We start from the raw sequence: 9433 nt of genomic DNA, 5'->3' as shown, positions 1-9433 counted from the left end.
CTTCTTGTTCTTTTGAATTAAAACATTTTTCATTTAAGAGAGGTGATGGATTCATAGGACATTCATAACTTTAAGACATAGTTACTACTACTAATGATCATGTAATGAAGACACAAACATAGATAAGCACATAACATATAAAACGAAAAACAGAAGAAATAAGAACAAGGAATGAATCCACCTTGGTGATGGTGGCGTTTCCTTCTTGAGGAACCAATGATGTCCTTGAGCTCTTCTATGTCTCTTCCTTGTCTTTGTTGCTCCTCCCTCATTGCTTTTTGATCTTCTCTTATTTCATGGAGCATGATGGAGTGCTCTTGATGTTCCACCCTTAGTTGTCCCATATTGGAACTCAATTCTCCTAGGGAGGTGTTGATTTGCTCCCAATAGTTTTGTGGAGGAAAGTGCATTTGAGGCATTTCCGGGATCTCATGGTGATGAGCTTCATACGCCTCTTGAGCTCCATGAATGGGCTCTCTTGCTTGCTCCATCTTTTTCTTAGTGATGGGCTTGTCCTCTTTAATGAGGATATCTCCCTCTATGTCAATCCCAGCTGAATTGCATAGGTGGCAAATGAGGTGAGGAAAGGCTAACCTTGCCATAGTGGAAGACTTGTCAGCCACCTTGTAGAGTTCTTGAGGTATAATCTCATGAACTTCCACCTCTTCTCCAATCATGATGCTATGGATCATGATGGCCCGGTCTATAGTAACTTCAGACCGGTTGCTAGTGGGAATGATTGAGCATTGAATGAACTCCAACCATCCTCTAGCTACAGGCTTGAGGTCCAATCTTCTTAGTTGAACCGGCTTGCCTTTGGAGTCAACCATCCATTGAGCTCCTTCCACGCATATGTCCATAAGGACTTGGTCCAACTTTTGATTAAAGTTGACCCTTCTAGTGTAAGGGCGTTCATTTCCTTGCATCATGGGCAAGTTAAACGCCAACCTCACATTCTCCGGACTAAAATCTAAGTATTTCCACCAAACCATTGTAACATAGTTCTTTGGATCCGGGTTCTTACTTTGATCATGGTTCTTGGTGATCCATGCATTGGCATAGAACTCTTGAACCATTAAGATGCCGACTTGTTGGATGGGATTTGTTAGAACTTCCCAACCTCTTTTTTGAATTTCATGTCGGATCTCCGGATACTCATTTCTTTTGAGTTTGAAAGGGACCTCGGGGATCACCTTCTTCTTGGCCACAACATCATAGAAGTGGTCTTGATGGGCTTTGGAGATGAACCTTTCCATCTCCCATGACTCGGAGGTGGAAGCTTTTATCTTCCCCTTCCCCTTTCTAGAGGATTCTCCGGTCTTAGGTGCCATCAATGGTAATGGAAAAACAAAAAGCTTATGCTTTTACCACACCAAACTTAGAATATTGCTCGCCCTCGAGCAATAAACAAAAGAATAGAAGAAGAAGGAGAAGAAATATGGAGAGGGAGAGGGAGATGTGGTTTCGGCCAAGAGGAGTGTAGAGGGATGTGTTGTGTGAATTTGATGAAGAATGGAGGTCTTTATATAGGGAAGGGAGGGGGGTAAAGGTTTTGGCCATATGGGTGGGTTTGGGTGGGAAATTGGTTTTGAATTTTTGAAGGTAGGTGGAGTTTATGAGGTAGGTTTATAGGGAAGAGTGGATGGATGTGAGTGGTGAAGAGGTGAAGGGGAAGAGAGTTTGAGGTGATTGGTGAAGGGTTTTTTTTTTGGGAAGAGTGTTTATGGGGTTGTGTGAAAGAGAGTGGTGAGAAGAAGTGAGTGGAGGTAGGTGGGGATCCTGTGGGGTCCACAGATCCTGAGTGGATCCTGTGGGGTCCACAGATCCTGAGGTGTTCAAGGATTTACATCCCTGCACCCATTAGGCATGTAAAAATGCCTTTGCACACAACTCTGGGCGTTCAGCGCCAGGTTGGTAGCCATTTTGGGCGTTCAACGCCCATTTGTGTGCCATTTCTGGCGTTGAACGCCAAAACCATGCCTGTTCTGGCGTTCAGCGCCCAGAAGCTACCCATTGTGGGCGTTCAGCGCTAGAACCATGCTCTGTTCTGGCACTGAACGCCAGACAGATGCTCCTCCAGGGTGTGATTTTTCTTCTGCTGTTTTTGATTCCGTTTTTAATTTTTATATTTATTTTGTGACTCCACATGATCATGAACCTACAAAGACATATAACTAAGAAAAATATAGTTAGATAAATAAAAATTGGGTTGCCTCCCAACAAGCGCTTCTTTAATGTCAATAGCTTGACAGTGGGCTCTCATGGAGCCTCACAGATGTGCAGAGCTTTGTTGAGACTCTCCAACACCAAACTTAGAGTTTGGATATGGGAGTTCAACACCAAACTTAGAGTTTGGTTGTGGCCTCCCAACACCAAACTTAGAGTTTGACTGTGGGGGCTCTGGTTGACTCTGCTTTGAGAAAAGCTTTTTCTGCTTCCTCTCCATGGTTGCAGAGGGAGATCCTTGAGTTTTGAACACAAGGGAGTTCTCATTCCATTGAAGGACTATTTCACCTCTGTCAACATCAATCACAGCTCTTGCTGTGGCCAGGAAAGGTCTTCCTAGGATGATGGATTCATCCTCTTCCTTTCCAGTATCCAGAACTATGAAATCAGCAGGGATGTAAAGGCCTTCAACCTTTACTAACACGTCCTCTACTTGTCCATAAGCCTGTTTTCTTGAACTGTCTGCCATCTCTAATGAGATTTTAGCAGCTTGCACCCCATAGATTCCCAGTTTCTCTATTACAGAGAGGGGCATGAGGTTTATTCCTGAACCAAGGTCACACAGAGCCTTAAAGATCATGGTGCCTATGGTACAGGGTATTATGAACTTTCCAGGATCCTGTCTCTTCTGAGGCAATGTCAGTTGATCCAGATCACTTAGTTCATTGATGAACAAGGGAGGTTCAACTTCCCAAGTATCAATGCCAAATAATTTGGCATTTATCTTCATGATTGCACCAAGAAACTTGGCAGTTTGCTCTTCTGTAACATCCTTATTCTCTTCAGAAGAGGAATACTCATTAGAGCTCATGAAGGGCATAAGGAGGTTCAATGAAATCTCTATGGTCTCTAGATGAGTCTCAGATTCCTTTGGTTCCTCAGAGGGAAGCTTCTTATTGGTCACTGGACGTCCCAGGAGGTCTTCCTCCTTGGGATTCACGTCCTCCTCTCCCTCATTGGGTTCGGCCATTTTGCTTATGTCAATGGCCTTGCACTCTCCTTTTGAATTCTCTTCTGTATTGCTTGGGAGAGTATTGGGAGGGATTTCAGTGATCCTTTTACTCAGCTGGCCCACTTGTGCTTCCAAATTTCTAATGGAAGATCTTGTTTCATTCATGAAACTTACAGTGGCCTTGGACAGATTAGAGACTAAGTTTGCTAAATTAGAAGTATTTTGTTCAGAGTTCTCTGTCTGTTGCTGAGTGGATGATGGAAAAGGTTTATTATTGTTAAACCTATTTCTTCCATCATTATTAAAGCCTTGTTGAGGCTTTTGATCCTTCCATGAGAAATTTGGATGATTTCTCCATGATGAGTCATAGGTGTTTCCATAAGGTTCACCTAAGTAATTCACCTCTGCTATTGCAGGGTTCTCAGGATCATAAGCTTCTTCTTCATAAGAAGCCTCTTGAGTACTGTTGGATGCAGCTTGCATTCCATTCAGACTCTGAGAAATCATATTGACTTGCTGAGTCAATATTTTATTCTGAGCCAATATGGCATTCAGAGTATCAACTTCAAGAATTCCCTTCTTCATAGGCGTCCCATTATTCATAGGATTCCTTTCAGAAGTGTACATGAACTGGTTATTAGCAACCATGTCAATGAGTTCTTGAGCTTCTGCAGGCATTTTCTTTAGGTGAATGGATCCACCTGCAGAAGTGTCCAGTGACGTCTTTGATAGCTCAGATAAACCATCATAGAATATATCCAGGATGGTCCATTCTGAAAGCATGTCAGAAGGACACTTTTTGGTCAACTATTTGTATCTTTCCCAAGCTTCATAGAGGGATTCACCTTCTTTCTGTCTGAAGGTTTTAACATCAGCTCTAAGCTTGCTCAGCTTTTGAGGAGGAAAGTACTTGGCTAAGAAAGCCGTGACCAGCTTATCCCAAGAGTTCAGGCTGTCTTTGGGTTGAGAATCCAACCATAATCTAGCTCTGTCTCTTACAGCAAAAGGGAAAAGCATGAGCCTGTAGACTTCAGGATCTACTCCATTAGTCTTGACAGTATCACATATCTGCAAGAATTCAGTTAAGAACTGAAAAGGATCTTCAGATGGAAGTCCATGAAACTTGCAGTTCAGCTGCATCAGAGAAACTAATTGAGGTTTCAGCTCAAAGTTGTTTGCTCCAATGGCAGGAATGGAGATGCTTCTTCCATGTAAATTGGAATTAGGTGCAGTAAAGTCACCAAGCATCTTCCTTACATTATTATTATTTTCGGCTGCCATCTCCTTTTCCTGTTCGAAAATGTCTGAAAGGTTATCTCTGGATTGTTATATTTTAGCTTCTCTTAATTTTCTCTTCAGAGTCCTTTCAGGTTCTGGTTCTGCTTCCACAAGAATGTTCTTATCCTTGCTCCTGCTCATATGACAAAGAAGAGGGCACAGAAAAAAAATAATAATAATAGAGATCCTTTATACCACAGTATAGGGATCCCTGTGTGAGTAAAAGAAGAGGGGGGGACAAAGAATGTAATATAATGGAAGAAACACAACTGTGAGGATGGCAGAGATGTGAGATGAGATGTTAGTAGATGAATAAATAATTAGAATAAGATGAGAGAGAAGGAATTTTCGAAAATAATTTTTGAAAAAGAGTTAGTGATTTTTGAAAATAGTTTTTGAAAAATGTTAGTATTTTTCGAAAATTTTTAAAATCAAAAATAAAAATAAGAATAATTAATTAATTAAAAAGAAATTCTTGAAAAAGAGGGTAGATATTTTCGAAAATTAGAGAGAGAGAGTTAGTTAGGTAGTTTTGAAAAAGTTAAGAAACAAACAAAAGTTAGTTAGTTAGTTGAAACAAATTTTGAAAAGATAAGAAGTTAGGAGGTTAGAAAAGATATTTTGAAACCAACTTTTTGAAAAAGGTAAGATAAGAAGATATTTTAGAAATTAGTTTTGAAAAAGATTTGATTTTTAAAATCTCAATTAATGACTTGATTCATAAGAAATCACAAGATATGATTCTAGAACTTAAAGTTTGAATCTTTCTTAACAAGCAAGTAACAAACTTCAAATTTTTGAATCAAAACATTAATTGATTATGTTATTTTCAAAAATTATGATATAAAAATAAGGAAAAGATTTTTGAAAAATATTTTTGGAATTTTCGAAAATAACTAAGAATTTTGAAAAAGATTTGATTTTTGAAAAAGATTTTGAAAAAGATAAGATTTTCAAATTGAAAATTTGATTTGACTCATAAGAAACAACTTGATTTTAAAAATTTTTGAAAAAGTCAATCCAAATTTTCGAATTTGATGAGAGAAAATGGGAAAGATATTTTTTTGATTTTTGAAATTTTTATAATGAGAGAGAAAAACACTAAAAAGATGCAATGCATAAAATTTTTAGATCAAAACAATGAATGCATGCAAGAATGCTATGAATGTCAAGATGAACACCAAGAACACTTTGAATGTCAAGATGAACATCATAGACACAATTTTGAAAAATTTTTAATGCAAAGAAAACATGCAAGACACCAAACTTAGAATTCTTTAATGCTTTGGCACTAAGAATTCAAGAATGCATATGATAAACATGAAAAGACACAAAACAAAAAATCATCAAGATCAAACAAGAAGACTTACCAAGAACAACTTGAAGATCATGAAGAACACTATGAATGCATGAGAATTTTAGAAAAATGCAAGATGCATATGCAATTGACACCAAACTTATAACATGACTCAAGACTCAAACAAGAAACACAAAAATATTTTTGATTTTTTTTTTTGATTTTCTAATTTTTTTGGATTTTTTTTCGAAAATTATATGAAAAAGAAAAAATAAGGATTCCAAAATTTTTAACATGAATTCCAGGAATCTTGCATTCTTAGTCTAAAGCTTCAGTCCAGGAATTAGACATGGCTCACTAGCCAGCCAAGCTTTCAATGAAAGCTCCGGTCCAAAACACTAGACATGGCCAATGGCCAGCCAAGCTTCAGCATGTAATTCAGACATGACACGCCTGACATACTCATTTCCAAAGGAATTAGACATGGCTTTACAGCCAGCCAGGCTTCAACATGCTTCATGAAACACTAGAATTCATTCTTAAAAATTTTGAATAAAATTTTTGAAAACATTTTTATTTTTATTTTTTTTTTCGAAAACAGGTGAGAAAATTTTGAAATATTTTTGAAAAATTTTTGAAAAGGAAACAAAAAGAAAATTACCTAATCTGAGCAACAAGATGAACCGTCAGTTGTCCAAACTCGAACAATCCCCGGCAACGGCGCCAAAAACTTGGTGCACGAAATTGTGATGTCCAGGCTCAAACAATCCCTGGCAACGTGAGCAACTTGGTACGCGCAATCGTGATTACACTTTGATTATGTGAAATTCATGGCTCTTTCTTTCCTTGGCAATGGCGCCAAGAACATGGTGCCAATACCATGGTTCACAACTTCGATACAACTAACCAGCAAGTGCACTAGGTCGTCCAAGTAATACCTTACGTGAGTAAGGGTCGAATCCCACGGAGATTGTTGGTATGAAGCAAGCTATGGTCACCTTGCAAATCTCAGTCAGGCAGATATAAATTGAGAATGGTGTTTTCGAATATTAATTAATAAAATAGGGATAGAGATACTTATGTAATTCATTGGTGAGAATTTCAGATAAGCGTATAGAGATGCGTTTGTTCCTCTGAATCTCTGCTTTCCTGCTATCTTCATCCAATCAGTCTTACTCCTTTCCATGGCTGGCTTTATGCAAGGGCATCACCGTTGTCAGTGGCTACATCCCCTCTTCTCAGTGAAAAATATGCTCACATGCTCTGTCACAGCACGGCTAATCATCTGTTGGTTCTCGATCATGCTGGAATAGGATTCACCCTCCTTTTGCGTCTGTCACTAACGCCCAGCACTCGCGAGTTTGAAGCTCGTCACAGTCATTCAATCATTGAATCCTACTCAGAATACCACAGACAAGGTTTAGACTTTCCGGATTCTCTTGAATGCTGCCATCATTCTAGCTTACGCCACGAAGATTCTGATTAAGAGATCTAAGAGATATTCATTCTAGCTTATTTCATGTAGAACGGAAGTGTTTGTCAGGCACGTGTTCATAGGGGAGAATGGTGATGAGCGTCACACATAATCATCACCTTCATCACGTTCTTGGGTGCGAATGGATATCTTAGAAGCGAAATAAGATGAGTTGAATAGAAAACAGAAGTACTTTGCATTAATCTTTGAGGAACAGCAGAGCTCCACACCTTAATCTATGGAGTGTAGAAACTCTACTGTTAAAAATACATAAGTGATAGGTCCAGGCATGGCCGAGATGGCCAGCCCCCAAAACGTGATCACAGGATCAAAATACAATCCAGGATGCCAAATACAATAGTAAAAGGTCCTATTTATAATAAACTAGCTACTAGGGTTTACATGAGTAAGTAATTGATGCATAAATCCACTTCCGGGGCCCACTTGGTGTGTGTTTGGGCTGAGCTTGAGTGTTGCACGTGTAGAGGTCCTCCTTGGAGTTGAACGCCAGCTTTTGTGCCAGTTTGGGCGTTCAACTCTGGTTTTGGCTCCTTTTCTGGCGCTGGACGCTAGATTTGGGCAGAAAGCTGGCGTTGAACGCCAGTTTACGTCATCTATTCTTGGCCAAAGTATGGACTATTATATATTTTTGGAAAGCCCTGGAAGTCTACTGTCCAACACAATTGGAAGCGCGCCATTTCGAGTTCTGTAGCTCCAGAAAATCCACTTTGAGTGCAGGGAGGTCAGAATCCAACAGCATCAGCAGTCCTTCTTCAACCTCTGAATCTGATTTTTGCTCAAGTCCCTCAATTTCAGCCAGAAAATACCTGAAATCACAGAAAAACACACAAACTCATAGTAAAGTCTAGAAATGTGAATTTAACATAAAAAATAATGAAAACATCCCTAAAAGTAACCAGATCCTACTAAAAACATACTAAAAACAATGCCATAAAGCGTATAAATTATCCGCTCATCAATCACCCTTCTATGGTGTGTGCTGGAGGGTAAGGACCTGTATCTGCCTCGTTTCATTTGGCACTATATGGCCAGGGTCCATGTCAGAGGCACCCTCCATTTCCCTTACCTGGTCACCCAGCTAGGCCGTCGAGCTGACGTGCCTTAGGAGGATGCTGATGAGAAGCCACCTGCTGCAGACTGCAAGAAGATCATTTCTCACAGCAGGAACTTTCTGGCTTTAGGCTACAGACCTCCATTCCTTACTGCTTCTGATGAGACAGCCACACCTTCAGCTGCCTTTTCTTCTTCCACTACTGCACCTGCCCCACCCATTGCACCTCCAGCTGCTCCTGAGCCTATTTACCATTTGGTGCATTGACTCTTCGCCCGCTTGGATCGTATGGAGCGTCGCAACAAGCGACGCTATGAGCACGTCAAGTTGATGATCCGTTTCGGCGGCGACATCCCCTCCGAGCCTAACACCCCTTCTGATACATCTGAGGTGGAGGAGGACGATCACGAGGAGGAGACACCTACCCAAGCTGCACAGGCAGGACCAGAGCAAGCTGCACCACAGCAGGGGGAGCCACACCAGATACAGACCGCAGAGGCAGAGATTCCTATCCAGTCAGAGCCTCCTCTACAGCAGATAGATCCTCCTATGCTCATCCAGTCTGTAGATCCTCAGGCCACCACCGAGACTCCAGCAGCCCATCCTTCCGGAGATGACACCCCTTCACACCTAGCTTGAGTGAGCATCGAGGACGATGCTTTATTTTAAGTGTGGGGAGGTCGCCATCTCTGGCGCATTTTTTGGTGAACCACTACAGACTCTTTTATTTTATTTTGGTTATTTTTCTTTATTTTTATCTTTATTTTTATTTTTATCTTTCAGTACTTATACATTGTTCTTTTCATGTGTTTTTACCTTTATTTCTGCATTTTGCACCTTAGTTCATATTCTAGCCATTTAGTTTAGTTGCAATTCTAACTTATTAGTTATAGAATATGTAGATTAATTAGTATAGTTTACCCCTTTTAGCATATGATAGTTTGGTTTAAATTGAAAATAAAAAGGAAGTAAACTAGAGACTTTAACATAATCAAAACAATCCACACCTTGTATATACAGCATAACATGTTAGTTAGTTAACAACATTTCATCAAGGAGGAACACTAAAACTTTAAAGCCAATCAAAACAAAAAAATTCTTTTTTTACATTGAGAATAATGGGAACCCTTAATT

At 39.8% G+C, this 9433-nt stretch overlaps 1 non-coding gene across 1 annotated transcript; it reads left to right on the top strand.

Moving 5' to 3' along the window:
* Nucleotides 1-3955: 3955 nt before the first annotated feature.
* Nucleotides 3956-4063, top strand: LOC148555446 (small nucleolar RNA R71). Its single transcript, XR_015886940.1, has one exon. It is a non-coding gene; the product is annotated as a small nucleolar RNA R71 (small nucleolar RNA).
* Nucleotides 4064-9433: the final 5370 nt, after the last annotated feature.

Source organism: Arachis ipaensis, chromosome B6, assembly GCF_059453495.1.
Source record: "Arachis ipaensis isolate K30076 ecotype BB chromosome B6, ASM5945349v1, whole genome shotgun sequence".
NCBI lineage: Eukaryota > Viridiplantae > Streptophyta > Magnoliopsida > Fabales > Fabaceae > Arachis > Arachis ipaensis.
The sequence above is the reverse complement of the archived record's forward strand: the minus strand, read 5'-3'. Positions and strand labels throughout refer to the sequence as shown.